General features: G+C 35.0%; 1 long non-coding RNA gene across 10 annotated transcripts in view; it reads right to left on the reverse strand.

Annotated features, from left to right (window-relative positions):
• Positions 1 to 24878, reverse strand: part of LOC144301784 (uncharacterized) — a 242908-nt gene that overhangs the window by 144310 nt on the left and 73720 nt on the right. The window contains exon 3 of one of the 10 annotated variants that reach the window (XR_013368653.1): positions 112 to 275. The exons of 6 other annotated variants lie outside the window; for them this stretch is intronic. This is a non-coding gene — a long non-coding RNA (uncharacterized LOC144301784). Of the gene's footprint in view, positions 1 to 111; positions 276 to 8023; positions 8080 to 22956; positions 23406 to 24878 lie in introns of those variants that run through there. 3 more of the 10 variants (XR_013368656.1, XR_013368651.1, XR_013368650.1) reach the window with 3 other exon arrangements.

Here is a 24878-nt window from a genome sequence, read left to right on the forward strand (position 1 = left end):
TCTCAACAATGAAGATGGTTTGCTCACAAGTACAAATGGCAGCATGTTACTAGTGGTATATTTTCAACACCACTCTGCAATTGTATTATGACAGAAGGCAAATAAACTCACAGGTACATTGAAGGCAGTGAGTGATTTTCCATAACTCACTCTTGTTTGTTCCCGGAATCAGCAGGTAGATGCTATAGCCTCGTCACTGGGAATAATTTCCAGCAGACAGCATATTTCCTTGGTTTGTGCTGCATCCACTAGTTATCTCCATGAGTATCATGAAACTAAAGGAGAAACATCTGCTGTGCTGGTCATTTAGACAATAGTCTGGATGAACCAGTTGTGATTATTCAAATCTATACAAATTAACATCATTAGAATTTAGTTGATTTACTTATGCTTATAGAACAATGAGTTTACAAACTATAGACTGATATCTAACAATCTCATTACTATTCTAAATTTTTAAATGATGTTTATTTATTGAGATTAAGTTAATAAAAGCCCAATAATTTTATTTTCGGGACTATGCTGAAATTGATCAAAATTATCAAAAGTAATGCTATATAAATTTCTTAGAGATTGCATTGCTGATGCTAGGTACTTTCATGATTTTAAGTAAGTTTAACAAGTTCTACGGGACTGAAAAGAGTTCAACACTGGAAAAAATATCCCAACTCAAGTAACAAACAAAGATATGAATTTTGACCAATTAGCCATTGTAATAATAGTAAACAAGTTGGGATTAAATATCTTATACAAAAATGCAAAGTACTGAAGTGTTTTATAAATCAGAAAGTTTATCATGTGTCTATCAGTAGTCTATCTGAGATCCAACTGAAAAGTTCATTAAATTTTCAGATTCTAGGGAACACCCACCAGAGAGTCTGATTTGAGAAATTAGGGAAGGAGTCTAAGAAGTCAGGGAAAGACTCCAACGAAGAGGAGTCTTGGATTTTTGAAACTTTGATAATTATGATGTAGGTGATTCTTAATTTAATTTTAAAGACAGTGATATAAAGTTTGCTTCAGACCAATCTACCTGCCCACTAAAATCAAAGAATAAAGAGTATGTTCATTCCACAGGAAAAAAAAAAAAAACATTAACAAGAAATTTCTAATTCTTCTCCTAAAGCAAAGCATACAGGATAGTCATTTACTAGCTATGGATTTAGTTAATACACACTTTGCACCTCAACTTGCTTTTGGATGAAAGTAATAGAAGACTACTCACCTACCTTAAATAGAAACAAATTATCATGTCACATAACGAAGAGTATGGACGTGGAGAAATTTTAGTTCGTAAATTTAGCAGCTCAAAAATGTCTTTAAGGATGTAGATTCTTTTCAAAGTTTTGCTCTACTTTCTAAACCTGTTGTTTTACTCTCTGATGAGCTCTTCTTGTGGGACAGGAGAAAGCTACAGCAGCAGTAGGCCACAACCAGACTTGGCATAAAGAGTCTCTGCTGTCTCTTTCCTTTATCCTTTCCTTCCTTCCTTCCTTCCTTCCTTCCTTCCTTCCTTCCTTCCTTCCTTCCTTCCTTCCTTCCCATCCTCCTTCTCCTTCTTATTATCCTAGTGTTCCTTGCCTTCCTCCTCTTCCTTCCCTCCCCTTTTTTTCCCTTCTTCCCTCTCTGTCACCAGAGTATAATTGTTCTCTATTTTTTTCTGTTCATTTTATAATATAAAAAATATAAATATAAAGCAAACTTTAGTGAATTTGGGCAATATTCTCTCCTCTTCATCAATCAAATTAGAGAAAGGAAGAGGTTTTTCACAACAGATTTGCTGCCAGGACACAGGTGTCCTGAAAATCACTGCTAAACCTAAACCAAAATGGAAAAAGGAAAGACTAATATCAACATTGTCACCATTGGAACCATAGATTCGGGTAAGTCTACCACAGATACCGAGTGTATCTGTTCTACAAATGTAGTGGGATTGACAAAAGAATTACTGAAAAATTTGAAAAGGAGGCTGCTGAGATGGAAAATGGCGCCTTCAAGTGTGCTTGGGTCTTGGATAAACTGAAAATTGAACATGAACATGGTATCACTGTTGAGATCTCCCTGTGGAAATTCAAGACCAGCAAGTATTATTGACTGTGACCATCACTGATGCTCTGGGACACAGACACTTTATCCAAAACATGATTATGGGCATATCTCAGGTTTACTGTGCTGTTCTAATTGTTGCTGCTGAAGTTGGTGAATTTGAAGCAGGTAGCTCCAAGAAAGGGCAGACTCATAAGCATGCCCTTCAGGCTTACACACTGAGTATAAAACAAATAATTGTTGGTGTTAACCCAATGAATTCAACTGAGCCACCCTAATGCCAGAATAGGTATGAGGAAATCATTAAGGAAGCCAATACCTACATTAAGAAAATGGACTACAACCTCAACATGTTGGTATTTGTGCCAATTTCTGGTTGGAATGGTGACAATATGCTGGAGCCAAGTGTTTACATGCCTTGTTTCAAGGGATGTAGTCACCTGTAAGATGGGAATGCCAGTGGAACCACACTTCTTGAAGCTCTGGATTGCATTCTGCCATGAACTTGTCCAACTGCCAAGCTCTTGCATCTGACCCTCCAGGATATCTACAAAATTGGTGTATTGGTACGTCCTTGAGGGCTGAGTGGAGACTGGTATTCCTAAACCTGTCATGGTGGTCACTTCTGTTCCAGTCAATGTTACAACTTAAGTAAAGTCTGTTGAAATGGACCATGAATCTATGAGGGAGGCTCTTCCTGGGGACAATGTGGGCTCCAATGTCAAGAGTATATCTATCAAAGAAGTTCCATGTGACAATGTGGCAGGTGACAGCAAAAATGACCCACCAATGGAAGCAGTTGGCTTCATGACTCATGGGATTATCCTGAACCAGTCAGGCCAAATAAGTGCTGGATAGCACCTGTGCTTGATCCTCACACAGCTCACACTGCTTCCAAGTTAGCTGAGCGGAAGTAGATCATCGTTCTGGAAAAGAGCTGGAAGATAGTCCTATGTTCTTGAAATCTGGTGATGCTACCATTGTTGATATGGTTCTTGGCTTAGGCCTGTGTATGTTGAGAGCTTCTCTGACTATCCTCCTTTAGGCTGTTTTGCTGTTCATGACATGAGACAGACAGTTACTGTGGGTGTCATTCAAGCAGTGGACAAGAAGGCAGCTGGAGCTGGCCACGTCTCCAAGTCAGAAGGTTAAATGAATATTGTCCCCAACACCTGCCACTCTAGTCTTAATCAGTGACAGAAGAATGGCCTCAGAACTGTGTTAATTGGCCATTTAAGTTTAATAGTAAAATATTGGTTAATGATAACGCATTGTAAAACCTTGAGAAGGAAAGGAGAATGTTTTGTGGACCATTTGTGTGTAGGGGGGGAGTGGTGGCAGTTTTAAGTTATTAGTTTTAAAATTAGTACTTTTTATTTTTTTATTTTTTTTTGCATAAAATTAGTACTTTTTAATAGAAACAACTTGACCACGAATCTGTCACAGAATTTTGAGACCCATTATAACAAAAGTTTAATGAGGAAAAGAAGAGAAGAAAAAAAGAGCCACTAGCTTGGGAGTTTCAGAATGCCCTTAATATTTAAACCTGCACTTGCTTTGTGCTTTTTCCTCTTTGGGTTGTAATAGAGTAGATGCAGTTATTTTTTTTTAACATCACTGATTACTGTGCACAGAAGATAAAAACATAAAAAATGATATATTACTTAAGGTAATCAGGTTTTCTGTTTTTAATATGTTTCTTCATGCCTCCAGATCTCCAATTTGTCACGATTTTCCATATGCTGCCTATCTCAAAGGGAGCAAACCACTAGTTGGTCAAATTGCTTTTTCTCCTCCCCTAGTCTATCTGCATACATTTCACAGTGCACCAAGCAAGGATGCTAGAAATATGAAATCAAAGGACATCAAGACATTGCCTTCTCAGTTGGTATCTGTGATTGGTAGAATATTTACTTAGATGAATACATGTTTGTTCCTACTCATTAACCATGGTGATTGCAAGAGGGAACTGCAGTCATTTAAAGGTAATAATCAGCCCTGTCATCCATAAAGCAGACTTTTGAAAACAAGACAAAACTCTATGTCTAGTTTAATGTACACTGTTAGGTGACTTCAATCATGTATCTTACCATGTGATATTGATACTGTTTGCCCTTAAAACTGACACGTATCTTATGGAGATGATAAATAAATCCACATAATCATATTATGGCAGGTTGGCATAGGAAACCAATTGAATTAATTAATCAGAATTGTATTGAGCTAGGAACAACAAGAAGTCCAAAACAATATCTTGAGCAAATGAAAACTGCAATGTTTTTTTCAAGTATAGAAAATTCAGACCAGAGAATTCTAAATTAGAGCAGAAGGTCAAGTGCCATTAGGGGATATTGGTGCCTTAACATCTTTCCCTTCCTTGATTTTGGTGTTAAGTCTCATTTTTATGCTCTCCACATGGCTGCCAGATCTCCAGCCATCACATCAATGTTTCAGGCACAAAGAAAGGAGAGAATAAAGAACAGAAGGAAGGCATGCCCCTGAATCCCTGGACGGTGCTCTGGGACTTCTGCTTTCTTCTCATTGGCCAAAATATGTGACATAACAGAAGGTGAGAAACATTTTTTTTTTAATTATTGAATTTCTTTCTTTTTTTTAAATTTTTTTAATTTATTTATTTATTTATTTATTTATTTATTTATTTATTTATTTATGATAGTCAGAGAGAGAGAGAGAGGCAGAGACACAGGCAGAGGGAGAAGCAGGCTCCATGCACCGGGAGCCTGATGTGGGATTCGATCCCGGGTCTCTAGGATCGCGCCCTGGGCCAAAGGCAGGAGCCAAACCGCTGCGCCACCCAGGGATCCCTAATTATTGAATTACTTAAAGCTGGCCTTATTGACAAAAAACAGAATTTTGTGGTCAAAAAGAAAAGAGGGTATTGGGTGGGCACTTGTGAGTCTTGCCAATTCATCGGTGTGAAAGAAACTTATGATAACCAGTTTCACTCTCATAAAGAAATGGCACAAATGGATAAAACGAAGTTCAAAATATAAGGTACTTTTTTAAAGTGGGAGGTGTCTTGGACACTGCAGAAAAGATTAAGAACTACCTTTAACCTTCCCTTTAGGTCCAGTAGAATCGTATCTGTGTTCACAGGTTTCAATGAATGTTTCTATTTGAAAACACTCAGGGTACATGATTATCAGCCTGTCTTTATCATTTATTATTCAAAGGGTGTAGATGCCCAAGGCCCAGATGCTGTCTATTTAATATGCAACACGTGCAAAACTGGACTTCTACTCCCCCACATCTGCTTCTGTTCCCAGCTTCCCTGTTTCTCTTTGCAGCAGCACCCTTCTCTGTCCCTCTGGCTTAAAACTCCACAGTTGATGTTGTTCAGTTTTGTTTATCTCTCAGATCCAATTATTTTCCAACTCCTGCGGCTTCTACTTCTAGAATTCCTTCTGCCACTCATTCTTCAGTTCTCCCTGCCACCGTCTTGATTGAGGTTCTGCAGTGTTAACATCCAACTAATTATATACCAAAATTGTATTGCAATATCATATCAATTCTTAAACAGAAAAACCTGGAAAGAATTACAATCGCTATTAAAATGGAAGGACCTCACACTAGCTGTCCAGCCTCCCAATAATGTCACTCTAAAATATTTTCCAGATGTACTAGGTACTGTTCCTCTATATCCATCTTCATTCCAGTCAAATTTGATTGCTTGCTTTCCAAACATTCTCTCTTTTCCCAACATCTGAATTTTTGTGCATCCTATACCTCTCTGCCTAGTGAACTCTTGCTATTGTTTCTACATGTTGATATTTTATTCACCCAAGTCAAATTCAATATTGCTTTCTCCATCAAAGACTTTCCTGCTTTATCCAACCTACTACTACTTCCTTCTTTGGACATTGCATTTTATTTCTTATTTTTAAAAATATTCTACTTCTTTGGCTTTGAATGTAAGCAAATAGGTATCTGTAAGTCCCCAGAATAAGACTGCATTTAACAGAGAATAAGAATAACTTATTCCTCTTCTCCACAATGTAGAAGTGTGGTTTCCCTATATGCCTGGAATTGGGGACACTTTGGTATTATGAATCAGAACTAAGACATTGTAAGCAGAGCCCAGGGTTCCTACCAGAGTCTAACCATTGGTTACCACTCTGTAGTGGGAGTCAAAGTGAAGAGAGACTTATGCAAATAAGATCAGACAAAAAGGATGATAGTCAGGAAAATATCTTCATGTCCAGGCCTCCAAAGCTGTAACTGGTAAGACTAATCAAAATAAAATTTACTTCATGCAATCATTCTAAGTATTAGGTTAGATAATGGCTAGGAAATTTTTATAGGAATATTAATGTTCTTTTTAAAAATTTCTGGTTGAGACAGACTGGGGAAGAATAAATTCTCATTGTGAAAATAGGTGGAATTTTGTTTTTAGGACCCTGAAAAAAATATTTGTTGATAAATGTAAACACAGAATTAAAAAAAAAAAACTATATATCCACTCCTAGATATTTACCCAAAGAAAACAAAAATGCTAATTTGAAAAAGATATATGTACCATTATGTTTATCGCAGCATTGTTTATAATAGCCAATATATGGAAACAATCTAAGTGTCCATCACTTAGAATGGATAAGGAAAAGTAGTATATATAAACAAAGGAATGTTATGCAGCCATAAAAATGATGAGATCATGCCATTTGAGACAATATGGATAGCATTATGCTAAGTGAAATGACTCAGACTGAAAAAAAATAAATATACGATTCCACTCCTAATTGGTATCTAAAACAGAACAAAAAATTGAAAAAGCAAACAAAAAGCAGAATCAGACCTATAAATCCAGAGAACACACTGATGGGTGCCAGAGGGAAGGGGGATGGGAATTGTGCAAAATGAGTGAAGGAAAGAGAGAGGGAGAGACAGGCTTTCAGTTATGGAGTGAGCAAGTCATAGAAATAAAATCAGAGCAGAAGGAACATAGTCAGTGACATGGTAATAGTGGTGTAATGGGGCACAGGGTAGCTAGACTCATGGGGAACAGAGAACAATGTATCACCATGTCAAATCACAAAATTTAGATTTCTCTAAATTCTCAGTTGTACACCTGAAACAAATGTAACTGTGTGTTACCTACACTCAGATTTTAAAATAAATTAATAATGTGTGGTTGGAAAAAAACAAACAATGTGTCTATGCCCGTGTGTAAGTAATAGCAATCATTACAAAATACATTTTGTAGTTATTTCATGTTGTAACTGGGTGGATAAACCAAGACATCCATGTATCTTGCTATTCTTCTCTGAGGACAGTGAGGAGATAGAGCACATGTTGGAAAGCACAGAATTTACCTGAGTGACTGTGGCCTTCATCAACCCCTGGGGAATTAATGCTGAAATACAGCATTTGAAACTACAAAGAAGGTATTTCTTAAACCTGTCATCAGCAACATTAACTTATGTCCCTCTATAGCTGTCCACCCAAAGAGGATTCTGCTAATTATGTATGCACATGGGCAATCATTTAAACATTTCCTACTTAATGCAAACCACTGCTTATCCTATCTTTCTGGTAATTAAATTACAATTAAGCCTTTATTATTAAAGTCATTTGGGAGTAAAGCCTTTCATTATATAGTTATTTGAACACTTAAACACCAGATTCATGTATCTAACACCTACTCAACATTCCCACTTGTATAATACCATTTTAAACTGAACACGTTCTAAAGTTAATGCGACATCATGTTTTACCCTCTGCTTCCCTGTCTCAGTTAATACAATCCCATCCTCCTAGAAGCTCAAGTTCAACAGCTTTGACCCTTATCAGAAATTTAAGCTAGTCACTTGAAAATAATTGACCATGTCCCTTCTCTTCTCAAAACCTTGTAGTGGTTTCTTTGCCATCCAGAAAAACAGCAAAATTCTGCATATAGGCCTATCCATCATTTTTTTGTTCTAGTGCCCACGTACCTCTTTATTTTTCCTAATCTTTCTATCCACTCCCTCCATCTCTTGGACTGGTCTTGATCTCCTGAAACTTGTCATCCTAGAACTGCATGTGAGTGTTGATTATTAGATTTTTAGGAATTTTGAAAGCCAGTTATTAAAAATTAAATTATACCTACTGGAAAATAAATTATATTTAAAATATGAGTAAAATATACCTGCAACTCATTACTTACTAATTATTTTTACCACATTTTATTATTTATTGCCTAGAAGTTATTTATACCTATCATATCTCCAACTGTATATATTATCCTGTATTGTAGAAATACTATATAATGTGGTGCTCCCATATATTTCTTCCCAACTCTGAATACAGTCTGGATTTTATGCTGATAACTTGAAATTAACCCTGGTCAGAATATTTATAACATAGGAAATCAGGAAACACTACAAATGTGCCTCAAAGTTTAGATTTTTGACTATTTAATGTTCACTATTTCAGTTCACTTCTCCCTCTAAGTTCACTAATATTGACTAATTTTCAGAGTTGTGGGGTATCTAGGTAAACAAAGACCACTCTGCTTCAGAACAAACATAAGCTATTCATTCAAAACTTGCTGTAACAGGGGAGTCAGGCACCATCATTTGCATTTTGCACATCCCTTTTATCACAGGCACTGGAGTGAAGATTCTACACTGATAAAAGGGAAGGCTTCAGGTACATTTTGATGGGAAGTTGTTGGAACAGGGAAGCTGTGGGCGAGCTATCTAGAAGCAGGCCTTCTCTTGTGATTGGTTTGGAGAACATGTTTGGATTTCTCTAAGTTAGTCCTGAGCTGGAATAGAAGTAGGGCCAAAAATAGAGAGGAAGTGGCAGTCATTGATAGATTATGACTTTTTGAGGCTGATTGCTTCACAGGTTATGGTTTGGCTTCCTAAAGCAGTTACTATAGAGTTTGTGGGTCCAAGGTCTACTGTAATATGTTGTCTGGCCATTTTTTGTGTATTCATTCTCTCAAAGGACACAGGGTCTGAAATGATGCATGTCTATTTTAATCAACTACCTCAGCAAATCAGAACATTAATTATCAAGGATATTTTAAACTAAATACCTGGAGAGCTCAGTTGCATAAATGTCAAAAACTTAATATTTCAGTGTTAATGGCAAGTGAATTACAGAAAAGAAATGTGATTTAATGAAATCTATGTATGGCCTAGAGGATATTCTTCTCCAGACCTGATTCTAGTCTTTCACTGTCCGGAGCTATTTTACAATGGCACTGTTTACATCCAGCATGTGATGCTGGGATACCTGATTTAAACTCCTATTGTCTTTGAGCTGTTATAACTTTACATAAATATGTCCGCACTTCTTATTCTCTTTTGGCCTGGTTATGTCTTCCTACTTCCTTCATTGAACGAATTAACTAAACTCTTTCATGATTGTTCGTTTTTATATTTATAGAGGAGTCAATTTTTTTTCCTTTTCTAAAATGTTCTTTTAACAAAATTTTTGCCTTTACATGAAGAGTTGCTTGACTCTGCATTTGTTTTAGATTAAGTGAAGCAAGAAATATAGAATAAAAAGTGGGATGCCTGGGTGGCTCACTGGTTGAGCATCTGCCTTTGGCTCAGGTGGGGACCCTGGGGTCCTGGGATCAAGTACCGCATCAGGCTCTCTGCAGGGACCCTGCTTCTCTGCCTATGTCTCTGCCTCTCTCTGTGTATCTCTCATGAATACATAAATTAAAAAAAAAAAGAAAAAAGAAATATATAATAAAAAGTGAGTTTATATACATTAAGTATTCATAGTGTGTCGAACAAGCCAGGTCATTTAGAATTAGAACCTGGGATCATAAAATATTGACTAAGGCCAGTTGCACTTAGTCCCCTAAAAGTTGCATTGACTCCCCTAAAAGCATTGCCTTAGGCTTAGCCATAGACTAGGTGCCCTGAGTTTTAACCTTGGATTTATTTCCTGAAAGTAATTCTGGAAGCCTAATAAAAAAAAAAGGTGCCCATAATCACAAACCACGCATCACATTATGACAATCACCATCCATAAATTATTCAAATGATGATTTAATATTGCTTCTAAGTGGCTTGGCATAAATACTGGAAAGAGGTTTCTTTAGCTCAATTTAATTTTACTATTTTACAGCTGCACTTCCAGAAATAAAGAAGCCCTTTATACAACCAAAAGGCCAAAGATTATCAGTGCATAGCACTTCATCGCAGTGCTTAACCTCAACCAAAACAGTCATTCTAAAAGTTAATTTTCAGTCATCATTGATAATGATGATTTATTATGCTTTATTACTAAACTGAATGTTTCCTTGTTACCCATTATAAATGGCTTTGTATCTTTTTTTATTGTTAATATGAACTATTTACTGTTCACTGGGCTTTTTCTTTGATAAAATGAATCAACTCAATTGCATAAGTTATAGGTAAATAAAGAGTTCATCTGTGAAGGTAGCACATTTTGTTTCTCACTGTGTGTCTCTAAAGAAATAAGGAATTATAAGCTTTAAAAAAATTTTACCTCTCTTAAAATATTTTCTTTCTATTCCTTTCAAATAAAGAAATGTTTTATGCCCTATAAGGGTCTTCTGTATACTTTTTTTTTTTTTTTTTTTTTTTTTTTTTTTTTAGAAATTTATTTTATCAGCATTGGATAAATGAGGAAAAAAAAAGAACATTTCAATCTTGTCTTAAGAATAAGTCTGGTGGGTATTTGGAATGCCTCCCAAATTAGTAAGACTTTTAGAAAATGGTTGCATAGATTTTTTAGTTTCAGTACTTAATATCCTAAGGATGTGTGATTTATTTTGTAACTATAGATGCACACATATAAACAGCAATAACACACCTGCTCATTCTTTCCTAAAATTATTCATCTTTTTGTGCAAAATTACTAAAGTATATAACAAAGTAATTAAAACCAAGGACATTAACAGAAAAATATATCATTAATAAAATTACTAATTACATACATTGAATAATAAAACTTATTTGGCTAAAATATTAATTGCATTATTAACTTGTTCCTATAATTAAAACAAATTATATACTTAAAAATTATTGTGATTACAAACTCTGTGACTTTGAGAATTTTGGAAATTTATTCCTATATATGACTGAAACATATAAGACTGAATACACAAAAGGACAATAGCCATTTCATATACAAAAATAGAATCCTGACTCACAACCTGCAGCAACCAGGCCAGGAAAACCACTCATTATCTATCATAAGCTGGTCTTCTATCTGTAAGTCAAATTAATAAGAAGTTAGACCACTGTTTCTAATAACAATTCAAAAAACCAAACAAAAACCTCTGTAATAATTGACCCAAATAGCCAGAACTTGATTAATGACTCATAGCTTCTCTAATATTCGTTCTTGCCAACTATGTAGGATCAACCAGTGAAAGTCAACTATGTATCACTAACCAACTACATACGATGCCCACTTCTAGTAAGTCCACCTCCAGCTGCTCCATCACAAGAACCTTATCCAGGGCATGTCTGGAGCTTTCTTTTTTTTTTCCTACTATGAACTTTTTTGCCTGCCTTTAAGTTTCTGCCAAAACCTAAATGATGGTGGGTGACTCCCTTGCTACAGCAAGCTCTGAATAAATAAGCTTTGTTCTCATTGGATTTGGTCTTCAATCATTTCTGCACATATTTTAGTCTTACTTGAAAAGTTTTTCCAAAATTATATATATATATATATATATATATATATATATATATATATATATATAAATGGGAAGGCAAAAACCCACTCTAGGCATATGCAAAATCTGTGAAGTTGAATTTACTAAAATGTTTAAAGTATATTCCCATAGAAGAAAGAGTTAAAAGAACAAAAAGCTTTTTATCAAAAGATGAATGATACTCCATGTATGAGTCACAATTGTAAGTGCTTCACACTATTTTATCCACAAAACAATCCTTGAAAGAGTGCTTATTTTATCCCCATTTTAAAGATGAAAGAACTGAGGAACTTGAAAAGTTAACTTAAGTCTGAAATCTCTTAAAGTCTGAAATCTGTCAGATAGTCAAGCCAGAACTTACACTTGGGAAATATGACTCTGTAGTCTGTACATTTAACCAATGTCCTTCCCACAAAATACAACGAGCTACAAATTATATTATTGCTTATTTGCAAACCTTTGAATTATGTAGAATTTCTACAATACCTCTATAAAATCATTTTTAATTAATCATTAGCCTTCTGTTTACAGAAAGTAATAAAAATGTGATACTTCAAGGTCAAGTTTTCAGAATTTCAAAAACTATCTGTTGGGTTAAAAATGTAAAGTTGAAGCAACCTTTGTTAATATAACAAACGTATAATATAATATAATATAATATAACAAACGTACATAGTATCTTCAAACACTATGAAATATACATTGATGTCATAAAGCTTATATAGTAATTAAATATTGCAAAATAAATTTTATCGCTCCACAATTTCTAAAATCAGAACTAAATTATTTTCTGTATATTTATATATGTTGATCAGCACCTACAACTGTTGAAATTTAACTTAGATTAACTTATTTCTTTCATTACTCTGTAATCTTGAAGACCAGACGAGAAGTGATAGGGATGGAGCCAGGGCAGCAGCATAGGAGGTAAGTGGGCAGATCAGAGCCATATTAAGGAGTTAGAGTCTGAAGGACTTGGCTCCAGCAGGAAGATAAAAAATCTAAATGTTTCAGCAGAGCTCCTTTGCAAGTGACTCGGAGGTAAGGATAGAAGTTTGGACATGCTGACTTGAGAATGCTTCCCACATCCCACATTTTTATGCCACTCTGGATTTTTACAACTTTGGTAAGGGAAAGTTTTAATTTCTAGCTCAGGAATTTGAAATAACCAGCCCTTCATAAAAAAAAACCTTTTTTTTTTTTTTTTTTTTGGTACCATGTACTCTGTAAGGTGTTTTTTTTTAATAAAATAAATGCTAAGTTACTATATCCTTGTTATTCAGCCCAATCAATACAACCCCATTTTTATAGATGAAGAAATGAAACTCAGAAGAGCTTGAATTATGTAACCAAAGGTTTCCAGCTAGTAAGTTGCAAAACTGAGGTTAAAACAAGTTTTCTGGGGATCGCTGAGTGGCTCAGCAGTTTAGCGCCTGCCTTTGGTCCGGGCTTAATCCTGGAGTCCCGGGATCGAGTCCCAAGTCAGGCTCCCTGCATGAAGCCTGCTTCTCCCTCAGCCTGTATCTCTGCCTCTCTCTCTCTCTCTCTCTCTCTCTCTCTCTCTCTCTGTGTCTCTCATGAATAAATAAATAAAATCTTTAAAAAAATAAATAAAACACGTTTTCTAAGTCCTAAATACAGAGGGGCTTCTTGAAACCTGGAGATGCAACCAAGGCAGCCAGAGTTTCTGCAGGGTAGGAGAGGTGCCAGAAATTGTTGGCAAATTGATAATTAGACTTTTCTGTCTTCTAGACTTTCTGATTTTATTTGATCTTGTTCTTTTTCTGGACAGATGATTCCTAGGTGGGAGGTAGTAGGCAAATGAATTCTATTTTACAGATGAGGATAACCAAGCTCCCATGACCATTTGGGAGCAGTGATTCTATGTTCAGGGAAGCTATGAGATGATGTTGTGGGGGTGTGAGGGTGGCCAAGCTGGCACCTCAGTGACTTTGAGAGAAGTCACTCACTGATAGTCATTCACTATTAAAAACACTTATGGAGATGACCCAAATTCATTCAGACTTTATGAATTAGTTCAGATTGCTGTGACAAAATACTATAGACAGAGTGGCTTTCTCACAGTTCTAGGAGCTAGAAGTCGATCAGGGGGGCAGCATGGTTGAGTTCTGGTGACAGCTCTTTTCCTGGCTTGCAGATAGCCACCTTTTTACCAAGAAATCTTATGGCAGAGACAGAGAGACAGAGACAGAGAAAGAGAAAGGCAGAGATGGAGAGAGAGAAGGAACTGTCTTCTCTTCTACCTGCTTCTTACTGTAAAGGTAAGGACTAAAATTTCATGAGGTGAGCTTCTTCAAACATATTCTCAATCATGTTAAAATCACCCCAAAACATATCTGAAACTGGACTGACCTATGAACTTGTCATTGTAGATCTCGCCTCCACTCCTCCTGAGAATTCACTCTTGTTTTGGGAAGCCTCCACCTATATACTTTGTTTCAATTTTCCTTCATGATTTTTCAATTTTTTCTTCTGATAACAACACATATATTTTCACAATTAAAACCAATGACCTTCCATCTTACCCTTTAATTAAACTCTGAAAAGAGATATACAAAATTTTTCTAAATTAAAAAATAAAATGTGGGGCACCTGGGAGGCTCAGTTGGTTAAGTGCTTGACTTTTGGTTTTGGCTCAGGTCATGATCTCAGGGTGCTAAGATGAAGCCCCAAGTCGGGTTCCCCTCTCAGCTACCCTTCCATGCTTGCATGCTTGCTCTCTCTCTCTTTCAAATACATAAATAAAATCTTTTTAAAAGATAAAATGTAAAACATTTTAACTGTTGTTGCATTTTGAATATAGGAAATGGATATGCATTTCTTCTTAAAACAAACATCGGTTACTGAAAGCAAAAATGTTGCTAAAATTGAGTTTGGCTGAAGAAAAATAAATAGGCCCTTATTTTTTCCCAAATAAGGCCAATTTATTTTCATTTTATCTTTTTAGAACTGCACTTGCAAAATGACAAGTGAAATGAAAGATTGAAGCAATTATCTGCATCATTCAGATCAAATAGACTCTCATTAAATAACAGCAGATGGTATGTGTAGAAACTGTGGCTTGAAGGCAATGTTTCTCATATACCACATATGAAAATAGATTGTTCCTTCAGTGCATTTATTTTAAAATAGTCTACACCTCCTCTAACAGATGAGTTTATTTAAAATGTTAAATGTAAGCATATAGTCATACATTATCTTCCTTAGCCATTTAAAATAATATGAAGCTATTTATACTCATCAAGTTTACAAAAGTGTAGTAAAATAAAGTATGTAATGCAGAAGTTGTATTTGAAGTCCTGGCATCCCCTGCTGGACTTTGTGCCGCAACCCTCAACCCCCATCCCACATACACACAGACACCTCTCCACAGGAATATATAAATTTAGAAAGAATGACCCAAAGGCACTGATAGTTGTAACATAAAGTTTATTACTCAGAGTAAACAGCAAAATGATTCCCCAAGGAGAAGTGATCAGGTCAGATCCTGAGTAAAGCATGAGTGAAGACAGCTGGTTTTGTTTTTTATTGTGGCCAGATGTCAGAGCCTAGGTGATGGTTTTGCTGGACCTGGGTTTGAATGGTTTAAATTTACCACCAGCACCAATGGAGGGAGCTCAGGGTCTTGCTTATCCGCCTGCCCAGATGTGGGGCAGGAGAGAGAAGAGTAGAGCTCCAATATCAAATAGTCAAAAATAAAAAATGACATCAGATTCTTTATTATAGTAAACATGTAACTGTGGGAGGCTTCTGGAAGACAACTTAAAGATAAATTTCAAGAACTTTAATAGACATTCACAAAGGAGTCAAATGTCTCACATTATGCAATATTTTAATTTTGAAGTAACATTTTATATTCTAAAAATGATTAGTTCTGTATATTTAATAACTTGTATACTATCAGATATTTAACACTGGATATTTTATAAGGATACTTTTACCCAAGGCAGTCATCAGATTATATTCATAAATGGCATGAGAATAAAAAATCTTGTATACAATACACTGCGTGAGTATAAGCATATGTATTGTTTTAGAAGAAGTATACTATAGGACTGGTGGTTATTCTAAATGGTTAGATCATGGAGGCTTTTTATCTTCTATATATTTTACTTTACTTATTATGTTGATCATAAGCATTTTATATGAATAGAAAAAAAAATAGTTGCCAATTTTTCTCCTGAAAGTGCTCCACAGAATATCTTGGTTTAATCATATTCTAATAATTTCTTATTGCCTAATTGGAATAAAAGTTTAGAAGAATTCTAAAGATATCCATTACTTAGAAATATACATGTATAGTAAGAGTCTTACTTAAGAATGAAATCAAATTACATTACAGATTTTTTTTTCCTTTTAGTTAGGATTTGGCACTCATGTTAATATTGATCATCCAGAAATTCTTAGAGCATGATTATAATTAAACCTCTATATTTCTAAATAGGAATTCCATACTGGACAGAGAAACAGCGGAGTATGTGAAGTAATGCATAGAGACTCTAAAGGGATAGGTCTTCCATTTTCTATATAAATGAAGTCCTTAGTTAACTCAATAAAAAATAAAACATATAATTTTAATTATGTGTTTCCTGAATATTAAATTTCCAATTATTATCACGAATCCTGGCTTCCAAGTACTGTGCTTTTTTTTTTAATTAGTTTACCCAGTGCATGTACTCTCTATGAAGCATGATGCCTGCCTGTCTTCTTTTTCTTTTCTGCCTTTCCTGCCCCCTCCCTTCCTTCCACTCTCTCTTCCTTTTTTCCTATTCTATATTATTCTGCAGAAAAGATCTAAAGTGATTACAATCACTTCCATAAACACATAGTATGCAAATTATAATATCAAGGTCATTTGACAACATGAAATAACAAAAAATGAATATACACAGACTTTTATGACTTGCATCATTATATGAAGTGTGTGACACTGAATACATTTTGAGCCTCAATTTCCTCATCTATAAGATGACAACTATATCTGTCATATCTTTAAAAATTGTGTTTATCATCTGTTTGGAAGGTTCTTAGCAATGTTTAGTAGGGCACTTATTAGCCATCTAAGTTATAATACAACACATTTTTTTTTGTTGTTAATTTAGCAAATGTTTCCAGAGAACCTATCACATGTTAGGTTGTTAAGTTTTCTTCCGTTTCCTAGGGATATAGCAGTAAAGAACACAGATAATACCAAAGGTCTTTATAAATTGTACAAATGCATCAATATGTCATAGGTAGTTATAATAATAAAATAGAACATCATATTAGATGTTTAGGGAGTATTTCCTATATCCAACAAGAACTAATTGATAAAATAAATTCAAACTACTATTGAAAACATATGCCAAATTATTCTATATGTTTTCTTGAGATTGATTGATACAAACTCCTCACAGCTATCAAACAAAAATAACATTTTCTATTACCTGATTCCCACTGTTCACCTAATAATCAGAATTAAAAGTGCAGGGTAGCCTGAGAGGTTTCTCAAAGAAAATACACTAAGCAAAGATCAATAAGTTTCTTTAAATATGGTAGTAAATTTTATAACTGGATTTTTCATTATTTCCCTCCAGAAGACCAATAGTGCATTACTAAAGTATGAGTAAATTACAATAAATCTAGAAAGGCCCCAAATGGTGGGAGGACATAACGATCTCATTGCCTCAACAGAGAAATTGCAAAGCTGCAGTATGAACATTACAGTCCTCTAGCAGTCATGAGTTTCTTTGGCCAATGAATACATGGATATCACAAAATTTCACATCAATATTCCTATTCCCAGGAGATTCCTGGATGGCCTCAGCGGTTTGTGCCTGCCTTTGGCCCAGGGCGTGGTCCTGGAGTCCTGGGATCGAGTCCCACGTTGGGCTTCTTGCATGGAGCCTGCTTCTCACTTTGCCTGTGTCTCTGCCTACGTCTCTGCCTCTCTCTCTCTCTCTCTCTCTCTCTTTCTCTGTCTCTCATGAATAAATAAATAAAATCTTTAAAAAATTCCTATTCCCAGCTTTCCTTAAAAAGTCATAAGTATATCAACTTTGAACTTACATCAACACACAGCAACCATACCCTCTATTTCAACAAGTGCTACCCCTCTTAAATAAGGCAAAAGTCCTCCTGTGAGCTTCTCTCCTATTGTTGTACATACTGCTTTCCTGCCTGACCCCGTTAGGTTTTGAAATTTGAAATCTCTTTTAGTCTAAGCTACTATAATATCATAGACGAGGTGGCTAATAAATAATAGAAATTTATCAGAGTTCCAGAGGCTGGAAGTTCCAAATTAAGGTGCCAGGAGTTTTAGTATCTAGTGAGAGCTGTTTTCTCCCTGTTTCTTTACGTGGTGGAGAGGTTCAGGCACTCTCTGGAGTCTTTTATAAAGGCACTATTCCAATTTCTGAGAGTTCTGCCCTCGTGTCCTTATCATTTCTCAAAATCCCAGTCCCAAATATCATTACATTGGGGAATAGGTTTCAACACGTGAATTTTGGCAGACATATTCAGTCTATAGCAAGATGTCCATCTCCATATATAAATATACATGTAAGCATATATAAAGGAATGGTTTAGCTTTGTCTCCTTCAAAAGCTTCCCTAAATATTTATGTTTAATTGCATATATGGATACCTTTGGAGATTCTATTTTCTGACAAATAATGTATATAATCAAAATGAATCATATGAATGTACAGTCAAATGAGCTAAAATAGGCTTGATATCGCTTCCAGAAATCTAAACAGTGCCCGAACCTAACATTATTAGACAAGGCAGGTATGCTGCACTAGCAGCAGAGTAAAATAATACAAAATCGAAATCCTCATAGAGTTTACAATCCAGTGAAAAATACAGAAAATAAGAAACAGAAATAAATTATGTAATTTTAGATAAGCATTAAAATAATAACAGGGAAAGGACAGAGAATGAATGACTATGAGTGATGATTATTTTAGATAGAATGGATTGGGAAATTCCTGTCTGAAGGTACAATAGTTGAGAAGAGATGTGTTGGGTTTTTAATATTCATCATATTAATTAATGTGCTCAGGAGGCATTCCAGATCAGATTTCTTGATTATTACATTACAGTATTAATAAACATGCTGTACTCAAGCTTCTTTGTCTCTGACCTTTCTCTTTGGGAGATTCAATGGACACCAGCCAGAGAGGGTGGGAACTAATTTTCCAGTAGTGAGACCACTCCACAGGTAAGAGATAAGGAAAAATGAGTTTCTCTGCCTATTGAGGAGAAAGAGATGACTATTTCTCCTCCCTTTCTCCTTTTTACTCTTATCCTTAGCTATGCAAATAAAATCTGTCTGGGAGCCAGATAACCCAGTGAGACTTGCTGTTGACAACCCAGAGATGGCTACAAGTTCTGGAGTGTCTTCTTTCTGGAGTATAAGTACCTAAGTAGACAGCACACAAGTCTCCCAGGCACCTGAGCTTAACCTAGCTTAACCTCATCCAGGCTGCAACCACTTGGCCCTCGCAGAAAGAGAAGAAAAGTTTTATTGTCCACTTGGATCAGAACAAATAACTAGATGAATGGCCACAGACCTAATACTCATGCTACGTCAAGACAGAAGTGGCTACAGTTTATTAAAGAAGGACTTAGAAATCAAAGAAAGTTTAATTTCTCTGGAAGACATAAATGTGTGTGAGAGAATAAGGCTTGTGGAAATCTTGGAGGGTGGAGGGGCCATTCTCAGGAAGAACTATATGTGAACTTGTCTGTATTGAACACATTTACTTTATTTCATTTGAATATTGCCCAATTAAAAGCTACAAATAATCTAATTATTTTCTTGATGGTTTTCCACAAAACAATAAAATAATACACTTTGACACAAAAATCAATAGTGGGAAGACAGGGCCTAAAACTTATTTTTCTTACTGTTAAGTATTTGTCTAAGGATTTGAAATTATTCAAAAAGTAAACTGATATTTTATTTGGACATTTTGTCAAATTAACATATCTGTAATATATTTTGTACCATAACTAGTTTTTAAATGGCTTATACTACATTCTAGGATGGATGGTAAATACAGTGAGATCAACCAAGCAAGGCAGTGACTATAGAATTGATAAAAGTAAAAATATCAAAGACTGGCACCCATTGTTTGAAATTATCCTTGAAAAGAATTATTCAAAGCCTAAATCTAAAGATGATAAAAATGAGTTTAGAGCAAACTCCTTTTGTTCTTTCAGCAAATATTTATTGAGAGGCCCCGGTGTTCATATCTTTCAGATAACCTATGATGTGAGGAAGAGAGTGACAAGAAAAACAGCACATTTTTTGACTTGGAATGTTTGAAGGTCCATTTACAGAAAATACTCAAGAAGTAACAATAGCTCAGGATGATTCTGAAAACAACTCAATCTTTGAAAGTAAAGTTTGCCTTCTGTATAATATAAAAATACATACTTATGGTGGAGCTCTAAGAGGAGAAGATACAGAGTTTGTTGAGCACAACTTAATATTTAATCTTTTAAAGATTTTCACCCTGAATTACAATCAAATAGTATTTGATTGCACAAAGGATGCTAGAGACGTATCAGGATTTGCTTTTTGCTTTCCTAAAGATTTGAAGTTTCAGTAGTGTGATGAGGAAAGTCTTAATGTTCTTCCCCTATAATTTGACTAAATTTTACAGAAGTCAAGGTTCGTTCTTGACTGACACCCCTAACTTCCTCACCACCACCACTTTTTTAAAGCACTTTAGAGGGATGCTTGGGTGGCTCAGTTGGCTAAATGGCTGCCTCAGGCTCAGGCCATGATCTCAGGGTCCTGGGATCAAGAGCCTGATATTGGGCTCCCTACTCAGCAGGGAGTCAGCTTCTCCTCCTCCTCCCTCTGCCCCTCCCTTTGTTCATGCTTTCTCTCTCTCAAATAAATGAATAAAATCTTTTAAAAAAGCACTTCAGAAAACTTTCAACTGTAATTTTTTTCTCTGCTCCTTTGAGGGGTGAGTTTGTTTTCTCTCAGGCTCTTGCTTGTTTGACAAACAGGCAAAGTCTTTCTCAAGGACCTGGGAGCCATCCATCTGAAACATAATCATCTAAGGACACTGTGCCCCTATCTCCCAGGCTCTGTGCTCACACAGAGGAGAGCTAACTCCCACAAAGGACAGTTAGCAAATGCAGGTGGCCTAATTGCAGTGAACAGCTTTCCATCTGAAGAACTCCAGCACTTTTCTTACTGCTTTTTGTTCCAGCAGAGTTGAGTTCAATCCTCTCCCCTGTTTCAATAGTCTTGAATAAAGTTTTCCTTGCCTGCTTATTTGGTGCAATTTTTCTTTGACAAGTAATAAATAACAAATACAATTGAAAATATATCCTCAAAAAATTCATTGCAATGCAGATTATCTAAACTGTATGTGAACCAACACACCCTCAGAAGTGGCTGGACATGGAAGCATGAACTCTCTAGAAGCAGGAGAAGGCATTTTTTTTGGAGGAAGCTCCTTTGCTTTGTTTTCTCAAACATGATCTTATGATGAAAAATGATAAGAAGGACATACAAGTTGGTCATTTGGAGGGCCTTTGATATTTTAGAGGTATTTACCCCTTTTTTTGTAGTCAATATTATATGCTAATAATGATAATGGTAATAATGAACTATTGAACAATCATTCAATCAATTGTTCAAGAGGACTGGTTAAATCTACTATGTAGAATTATCTAGTTATTTTTAGATGTTTACTGGTAGTATCACATTTAATTCTCAAAGCCTGTTTCGAGGATTAATTTTTATGCCATTTTACAGATGTGAAAACTGAAGCTTAGATTAAAAGCTAACAATTTCTTTAAAAAAAAAAAAAAACACAGTTTACAGAAAGACTGGTTTTCTGAGTTGGACTATGGATTTTCCAGTAATGTATTCTGTTTTTATTTGTGAATTCACTTTCCAATAAGGCACTGTGGACTATATTCGATAATACAGCAACAAAGTTTAAATTTCAGCTTCTGAAATTCAGATAGGTATGTGACATTTGTTCAATACTCCTTAGCCAGCTAGGAACCACCACGTGTAATCATCAATGGTACAATGTTTTATAAAGAATTAGAATCCCAAGAAGACTATTCTCTTATACAAGCAAGACTGTGGATGATTCTGTGTACATATGGTCAGAAGGTAGCCTGATAAATTTATGTTGTTCTAAATTTTTTCTCACATCATTTTCTTGAATTCCTAAAAAACAATCAAAATTGAAAAACTAAGATGCTTAGTAGTTGCTGAGAAAAAAATAACAAAGGCACAAACACAAATGGATTTTCTGTATATTAAAATATCATCAGGGGACGCCTGGGTGGCTCAGGGGTTAAGCATTTGCCTTAGGCTCAGGGCATGATCCTGGAGTTCTGGGATGGAGTCCCACATCAGGCTCCTGCAGGGAGCTTGCTTCTCTCTCTCTGCCTGTGTCTCTGCCTCTCTCTCTCTGTCTCTCACAAATAAATAAATAAATCTTTAAAAAAATAAATAAAATATCATCAGTATTCCTACATTATAATATAAAATAGTTACCATTAATAATTCAATTTAACAGAAAAGGAAAGTAAGCAGGTGACAATGGTCACTTAGCTAATAGTTATAGGAACTGAGATCCAGACCCATGTACCGTTGATCTTTAAATCCATACTTTACCTGATGCTGCCATAGAGGGAAAGATTTGAAAAGTTGTATAGAAAAGAGACACAGCAACTCTTAGTGAATTTAATTTAAGGGACTGAAAAAAAGAAAATGAATCATGGTATTGATCACAAAGCTATCCTGCAAACAATGGAGAATTTAGATGTTAAATTGGAACAGAATTTTATCCAACACAATATGAATCTCCCATGGACAAAAGTTTAAGTAACAAGATTTTCTTCTGGTTTTTATGGAATAAAACACTACACTGCATGCCAGATAGCTATGAATAAGGATTTAGGGATCATCATGCATTTACATACAAATTTTGATGAAAATCATCAATAAAGATAACAAACATCTCCAAGCACAACAGAAAAAGGATGAACTGGTATTTTATAATACATGGTTTCTTTGTCAAAGTACATACAATATTTTGCTAAGTTCTAAGCTTTCTTCAGAAAAGTTATAGTATATTGGTTTTCTACCATGCTGTATGCATTTTTTCATAGTCTTTAATAAAAATAAAGTTATAAAACAAATAAATCTAAAGACTAGCATAGACTACCTTAATATATCATTTTGAATTTCAATGTCTTTCCCTTGAGCTAGAAATTTTAAAGTCCCCATCAGAGCAGATAAAATAATTCTATATAAAAGTTTAACATCTTTTCCCCAAAAATCTTTAAATTCTTTATTGGCATGCCATTTTCTTTATAATATGTTTAAAAACCATTTTAAAAATTGAAATACATTGCTTTTGAACATATGTGTAAGCAAATCCCTTTCTTATTTTGATATAACATCTATAAATAAAACACAAGGCTCTTACACCACTCTGAGTGATGCTTCCAGGTCTCTGGAAGTGGGACATCAGGGAATTTCACCAGGTATAAAAACAAATAAAAGATTGATCTAAGTGTTAACAAAAAAATCCTGAAACCAAAAAGATGTCAAAGTATTTTTTCTTTAACTGCATTTCCTTTCTTCAAGCTTCCAGTTGATGAGCTTCCAATAGAATTTAAAGAAAACCCAGGATAATTTGCAGTTTAATCTTCTCCTAAGAATTTTAGGGGTAAAAATAAAAGGAATAAAGTCACAAAGTTTATTCTCACTAAAATTATCAGCCAAGTACATGATGAAATTCTGTACATTTCGTCAATATCTGGTCATTTTAAGAAATTGACACTGAAAAAGATTATAAATTAGATATATCCCAAGGATATATTTTGAACTCATACCAATTATGTATTAATAACACTCTGGCAACCAAAATTCATTGAACCAAACCTGAAATACAGGCTGCTATGTTCTACATGTGTGTGTCCTCCCTAAATTCACATGTTGAAATCCTAATGTCTGATGTGATGGTGTTTGGAGGTGAGGTCCTTGGGAGATATCTAAGCCGTGAGACTGGAGCCCTCATGAGTGGATTTAGTGCCCTCATAAAAAAGGCTCCAGAAAGATCCCTAACCTCTTGCACCACTAAAGGCACTAATTGCAAACTGGAAAAAAAAGATGGCTTTATCTTGGATTTTCCAGCCTCCAGTACCATGAGCAATAAATTTCTGTTTTTTATAAACTACCCAGTCTATGGTATCTTGTTATAGTAGCTCAAAAAGACTAAGACACAGCCTCAAGGTCATCCTTGTAAGCACCAAACTAATCTGCCTTATCTTATATGTATATCTAACATTTCAAGAACTAATTCTATACTAAAAAGTCTTACTTTTTCTATCCCCACTTTAGTTCCCCTGAGAGTAAATACTATTCTTCTCTTTTTTTACACTTTTGACACTGATGTATGTATGTATGTATATATATATGTGTGTGTATGTTTGTGTATATATATATTTTATATATGTTTATATCTGTATATGTTGTTTCTGAAATTTATATGAATTAAGGACTTATTTTTATGTGATTTGAAATATTTGTTCTATATTATGTTTTAAAGTTAAATCCATGTTCAATTATGCTTTTAGTTTCACAACTGTATTAATATTCCATTGTGTGAATGTAACACAATGTATTTTATCATTCTAGTATGTATGAACATATTAAATGGCTTTATGTGCACATGTGCAAGAGTCATTGAATGAACATGTTAAGGAGAAAAATTTCTGAATTGTAAGATATTGGCATGTTTAAGTTTACCATTAATAACAACTTTTTGGGGGGCACCTGGGTGGCTCAGTGGTTGAGCATCTGCCTTCGGCTCAGGTCATGATTCTGGGGTCTTGGGATCGAGTTTCACATCAGGGTCCCCGGAGGGAGAGTGATTCTCCCTCTGCCTGTGTCTCTGCTTCTCTCTCTATGTCTCTCATGAATAAATAAATAAAATATTTAAAAAATAACAATTTCTAAGGTACTTTCTTTAGATTTTACTAAATGACTGGCAGTTCTTACTCCATAACCTCATTGTCATTTGCGATATTAGACTTGCACATTGTGTCGTTCTTTAGATATGTAAGAGCATTTCACTGAATTAGTTTGAATTTCTCTGATCACTAATTAAAGTGAACTTATTTTT

Source organism: Canis aureus, chromosome 30, assembly GCF_053574225.1.
Source record: "Canis aureus isolate CA01 chromosome 30, VMU_Caureus_v.1.0, whole genome shotgun sequence".
NCBI lineage: Eukaryota > Metazoa > Chordata > Mammalia > Carnivora > Canidae > Canis > Canis aureus.